This window comes from Panthera leo, chromosome B2 (genome assembly GCF_018350215.1).
Source record: "Panthera leo isolate Ple1 chromosome B2, P.leo_Ple1_pat1.1, whole genome shotgun sequence".
Taxonomy (NCBI): Eukaryota; Metazoa; Chordata; class Mammalia; order Carnivora; family Felidae; genus Panthera; species Panthera leo.
Genome location: NC_056683.1, coordinates 60,072,943 through 60,079,800, shown reverse-complemented (window position 1 = coordinate 60,079,800; position 6,858 = coordinate 60,072,943). Strand labels below are relative to the sequence as shown.

At 35.1% G+C, this 6,858-nt stretch overlaps 1 non-coding gene across 1 annotated transcript; it reads right to left on the bottom strand.

Annotated features, from left to right (window-relative positions):
- Nucleotides 1–824: 824 nt before the first annotated feature.
- On the bottom strand, nt 825–1,011 carry LOC122220883. The gene has a single exon (XR_006203045.1). It is a non-coding gene; the product is annotated as a U2 spliceosomal RNA (small nuclear RNA).
- Nucleotides 1,012–6,858: the final 5,847 nt, after the last annotated feature.

Genomic DNA, 6,858 nt, shown 5'->3' with positions numbered 1-6,858 from the left:
CTGACAGCTCATTAACAGCTCATTAGGAATGCTGTTAACTGCGCAAAAGAAATATATTCTGCATAGCAGATTCTTGTGAAATGTATTGAAGTTTGGGTCAGATTCAGCATTTCAGGGAGAATAAACATTTCTGCCTATCAGTGATGAAAAAGCACAGACATGCTGGGTTAAAATGAGGGAAAAAGTGCCATAAGTTTCAATATATTTGAAAAAAAATATTCCAATGTGACATACTTTCTTTTTCTGCTACTTTTTCTCTGACTGCCAATTTATAGAAGTTGCCTGTCAATCTCCATTTTCCTCCAAAACACACAGTTATCATTCATCCCAATGTCCTAATTATAAAATCATTTTATTTAAACTTTGGAGATTTGGAATTACTTGTCAATGGGAAAGCCAAGTCACATTTTATGAATAAACACATGAAAAGAAGATTATTAAAATGGCTTTTAAAAAGTAAAGAAAAAAATGATCCCAAAGTTTTGGATTTTTTTTCCTTCAAAAAATAAGTTATAAGAAAACAAAACCCGGGAGAGGAAATCACTAAAGACAGAAACAGAAGACAGAAAAAAAATTAGGAAAACCACTTCCACTATTGGCTTATACTTGTATTCATGTTCTTAGTATGTAAGAAGACCATAGTGGACGTGTAGATATATATTCCATACACTCCTGCATTGCAATCTTGACTGACTTTTCCTGACTCTAGTTGCACCTGTAGAGTGAAGGCACCTGGCACATAGATACACTAAGACCCTCCAGGCAGAAGCTCAGGAATCACTATAGGTGGTCAACAGTACTGGAGCTGCTTGGTTATTCCCCAGAGGGGGTGCACCTTTCCTGGTATTGCAATACCTGGTGAATGCCTGCAGTGGAAAGAACAAGGTCCTATTCCATCTTCCTGCTCCAAAAATCCGTTAGCATATTGTCCTCAGAAAGAGGACATATCAGATATTAAACTGATAAGAACAGATACTACACTTGATATTAGCCAAAAGGCGGAGAAGTGATGGTCCCCAAATTGTAAAAAATGCCCTATGCTTTGAACCTGACTGGGGATAGAGAAACTATGGTCCATGAGCCAAATCCAGCCCATTACCTCTTTCTGTAGATAAAGTTTTATTGGAACACAGTCAGACTCATTCACTTCAGAGTTATCGATAGCTGATTTCATGCTACAATAATAGAATGGAGTAGCTACAAAACATACCATATGGCTCAGAAAACCTAAAATGTTTACTATTTGACTTTTATTATTTTGTTGATCTCTGGTCAAATTGGGATAATTTTTTAATATCTCGAGATGTAAGCTATTTGAGTTATAAACAGTACATACATATAGAGAATATTTCTTTGGCTGGAAAGTCCACAAAACTAGCATCTTTAATTTTTTTAACATTTATTTATTATTGAGAGGCAGAGAGACACAGAGCATGAACAGGGGAGTGGTAGAGAGAAGAGGGGACACAGAATCTGAAGCCGACTCCAGGCTCTGAGCTGTCAGCACAGAGCTTGACCCAGGGCTCCAACTCACAAACCACGAGATCATGACCTGAACCGAAGTCGGTTGGTTGCTTAACCAACTGAGCCACCCAGGCACCCCCACAAAACTGGCATCTTTAACTTTTGCATCTGGACACATTTAAATCTTTAGGTGTAAGTAAATCAGATTAATTTATAAAGCTCAGATTATAATTATTGTTTTCACTTTCTCTATTTGTTATTACAACAGGGATGGGATGTCAGCTCACAACTGTAGTATACAATAAGTTGTACTTTAATTTTTTTTTTTTTACTATAATTTCTATTTTGAACTCATCGTTCTCTAAGGTAGTAAAATTTTAAACTCATTGTTTTAATTTGTGGATTTTCCTTATTTCACCATTTCCATGTCTGCTTGAGTTATAGAAGTTTTCAGAGGACTGGTTATGGATGTTGACTATTCTCGCTTCTGATTTGATCATTGTTCTTATATGGTTTTAGTTGTTAATCCACACATGTGATTCCAGAGCTATCCAACATTCTCTATGGTATTTACTCATGGTAATTTAATTAGTTCATCATGAGACTTTATTCTATCCTCTAGGTCTCTTCATGACTATCAGATCTACTGTTTCAAGGCCATTTATGTGGACTTGTGATTCACCTTGCTCTTCCTATAATTTTCTGTAGAAAGAAAACTCGATATGCCCTACTTATCTATTCTTACTCTATATCTTTTTCATTTGAGTTTTTGTGCAGCCTGCTTGTCGTTCTGCCTGAGCATAAGGAGCAAAGGCCCTTTTTTTAGAACATACCAATGGTTTATCATTTCTACTCTGTATTCCTCCATTCAGTGGAAACTGCATTTCTCAAATCCCGTTTCCCCAATACATTTATTTATGCCCAGTGATCTTCTCCTGTGAAAGATAGTGGCCTATGCAAAAGAAGCTTTAAAAAATGAGCACATATCAATATATTTTGTCACATCTCTCTGCAAAAGCAAGGAGCCTAAATATTGAGTCTGTTTAAATACAGGTGAGAGGAAAAGAGGAAAACAAAACTGGGAAACCAAAATAGTAGTCTGGTAAGATTTCTGAAATAGTATTTCACTACACTGATCGCTTGCTATTGTCATATCAAATCTTAATAAAATCTTAATTTTATATATCAATATCTTTTAGTGCAGATATATTATTGATCCAGATATATTAGTTTAAGGCAAAGCAACAATTAACCCCCAAATCTTAGTAGTGTAATGTGATAAATGCTGATACCTTTTCAACTGTATATCCACTATAGTTGGGGTAGGCAACTATGCCATACCACCTCTCAGGGCTTCAGTATAATGGTGGCTCTACCACTCTGAAATCCACCCTTGGAAACATGAGCCCCTTCTCGTCATCAAGAAGAGGCAAAAGGAGACTAGAAAACAATGCATAGTCTTTTCTCTGGCTTGGCCATGATGTGAAATATATCACTTTAGCTCTATTATTGAGTAGAGTTAGCACACAATTACATATAAAAATAAATAGGATGAAAGTGAGTCTTCTGTATGTTCAGGCAAGAGAAAATTGAAATGAGATATAGTAGTATTTCCAACACAGGAAATATTATGTGCTGACAAATTTCCAATCTTTGTAAATTTTTGTGTAAGGAATCTCTGGGATCATAGTTTCAAGCCATCAGATAAAACATATCACATTGCAAGAGAACAATTCTATCTTGGAAAAAAAGAAAAACAGTTTGTCTAGTCAGAAGCATGTGAAGATAACTCCTCACACTAAAAGAAACAATTGCAGAAGCATCCAGAATTTCTCCTCCAATATGTTCCACAATTCAGAATCTCAAGAGGTATGTGCAGTTTAATTTTATTTCCTTACTTGTTTAACCATAATGAAAAGATAAGTGTTCATTGCAGAAATGAATGTCTTCAAGTTTTGCTTTTGCTGTTTTAATAAAATACATTCTTTAAAGAAAAAAAGTTATAGAAATATATGAATACTTAATTATTTCTAGGCTATTGTTGCATTTTTCTCATGATATCTTTTATTTATTTTCATTAAAAGGAAGTTCATGAAAAATGAAAAAGTCACATCTAGAGTCAAAGAACATATTGGCATGGTGTGTCCCCTCAATTAAAAAAAATTCTTAAATAAGTAGAAAGGAAGTGTTACTATATGAAAACGTGAATTTTTTTTTGTTTTAGAAGTTTCAAAAATTAGGATGTCATAGGTACAGCATACATAACATATATAATGCATGTGTGTGCTAAATTTAATTCAGGAGAGTGATTTGAAAAATACATAAAATTAAAAGATTAAAGAGAAAAGGATAAAATTAAATTTTATTTTAACACAATGTAATAATTTTCTAATATGTGTATTTAAGGTAATCAGAACTGCACATCATTTTCTCATTTATTGATTTGAACCAAAGGATGTGGTAGTGATTTTTTCAGAATAATGTTTTTGAAAGTGTTAGAAAAGTAAAAATAATGATTATAAGGAAGGATGCATCTATAGCTATGTATTATAGCTCTTTCAATCACAACTCTATCACACTGTGGGAAAAAAAACAAAAAAAACATCTATTTAGTTGGAAAGAGCATGTATAGCAAATTGACTTGAGTCAGCAAATAGGCCACATGGCTGTGGAGTCCTGATTCACTTCCTTTCATTAGTTCCCCCTATCAAATAAACTGAAATTTAAATTACCATCTTCAAAGTTTAATTTATTTTCTTAGTCAAGCAGTTAACCATATTTATAGAGGCCTGACAATTCTAGGAAAGAAAAGTGCTGATAATAGCACCAATATGAGGAGAGAAAGATTTAAAAAATGTAAATTTTCATTTAAAATGCTAATGAAATATTTTTCTCAAAATGCATGTAATTATAATTTACCAAAATTTTAATTTTCTGGGAGCTGACATATCAATTTACTTTTAATCAAAATTTCTCCTTCCTTTAATTATATAGTCATTTATTTAATCTAGATTCACAACTATATAATCTTATATAAATAGATTTAAACTTAATGTTGGGAAAAAGAAGGAATATTTTAAGCCTGTTGGAGATGTCATTCTTTTTTTAAATTTTTTAAAAAAATTATTATTTTTGAAAGAGAGAAAGAGAGAGAGAGAGAAAGAAAGAGAGCCAACACGAGCGAGGGAGGGCCAGAGAGGGAGACACAAAATCTGAAGCAGGCTGCAGGCTCTGAGTTGTCAGCACAGAGCTGACACAGGGCCCAAACCCACAAACTGTGAGATCATGACATGAGCTTAAGCCAGACGCTCAACTGACTAAGCCACCCAAGCAGTCCAGAAGAGGTCATTTTTAATTTAACACCCATAAGATGCATTTATTTTGTCATATGTTTAATGTATATTTATAAATATTTACATATTTATTTATAATACATATTTATTATATATTTAAATATAAATTTATACGTTACGTTCATATATGAAAAATGTCTATGAATGTTAATGTCATTAGAAGTGTACATCATGATGTAGTTAGTGTATTTTCTTTTACTGGAGGCAAGTAAGCGTAAACTTAACTAGCTCCAAGAAGCATATTATTGATGGGGACTCTTATATTGGATGAGAGTTTAAATTACATATCTTTTAAATAATTTTCAAATTATAAATTAATCTTTTAGAATCAAATCCTCATCTAATATAAAAATCCCCACTAATAATACATTTCTTGGAGTTAGCTAAGTTTAGGCTCACCTGCTTCCAGTAAAAGAAAATACACCACATCATGTCATTCATCTCTAAGGACTTTAACTTCATAGACATTTTTCTTAGATCAGGCTGCCTAGGAGCCCACGCAGGAGATTTATTCAATGTAGGATAGGAGTGCCCCTGGAATCAACATCTGTGCGGGAGTGAAAGAAGAAGGATTACACAGATGAAGGAATTAAATTGGAATGTAGTTGCACCAAGGACTCAGCCAATGTGATGGAGATCTCTGGAGCTAGGATGGCGATTCCAAGTTATCCTGCCTTCAAACAGGGAGGCTCATTTTTTATACCACTGTATAAACCAGCCATTGAATTTAGCATGTTTTGGGAGGGCTTGTGACCACCATACAGGTGGCATTTCTTGCAGAGCAACTTGGTTGTGAGCTGTCAGCTTTCAACACATTCAGCAGCACATTGAAGGTGGATGAATGCTTCAATCATAAAGGATAGGTCTGTGCAACCTACCAACGATTTTACTCATCTCAACCCTAGTTACACTCTGATCGATTTTTTTTAGTAATAAAATGTTCAAACAGTGTCATAACATTCTGTTTGATCTCCTTTACTGAGAAAACATTTAAGAAGGTTAATGGGATGAACTCCACAACCCACATCCCTATCCCACCATTGCCACTGGACCAGAGATCTCAATTGATATGTATCTATTCTCTCAACTACTTTTCATTCAAGATTTTCCTTAACCCAGGCTGGTACCTCTGTGGAAGGATGATCAACAATGTCATTTCTAATGGTATAAGTCCCCAGGTGTCACACCCTTTTCAGGTCAGGGCAAACACAATAGTACATTTACTGTCAAACTTTCACCAAAGAATACCAAGAGATGCCTCCAAAGGGTAACTGAAGAGCCATATATCTCACTTATGTCCCCAAGTTTTTTTTTTCTTTTGGTGTTTATTTATTTTTTGAGAGAGCGAGATAGGGTATGAGCAGGGGAGGTACAGACAGAGAGGGAGACATAGAATCTGAAGTAGGCTCCAGGCTCCAAGCACAGACTCAAACCCACACGCCGTGAGATCATGACCTGAACCAAAGTCAGCTGCCTCACTGACTGAGGCCACTCAGGTGCCCCCCTTACATCCCCAAGTCTTAAGAGTAGCTCAATCTTCTATTAATAACTGACCAATTTTTTCAGGAGAAAAGAATAGCTCCTTTTTCTTGCCCCATGGTGTCTTTGCATGAGAAGCCTGAACTAAGCAAGCAGCAGTCACAAGCTAAAGTTATTAGAACTATTACTATGTGTCTCCTGGTGGAATCAGACCTCTTTAACAGTAAGCACCTCTAAATCCAGAGAATTGGTATGGGAAGTATAAATTCCTTAAGTAGGCAACTAGGTGTGATGTAAGCAAGGCCATCCTACTCTCACCACTGGGTAATCAGACCCAAGTTTCCTATTTATTGGGCACATGGCATCATATTATAACCACTGCTTTATTATCAACTCCAAGTCAACACTTCAGTTCCACCTTCAGAGGCCATGTTCTGCTCTAGATATTACCATTGGATCTCACTGCCATGTGCCTTTGCTATAAGTTGGATCTCTTGGTCTGATTAGTTGTTACATGAGATACTCTGTAAGAAAATCAAACATTTTATAAGTAATCAGATAG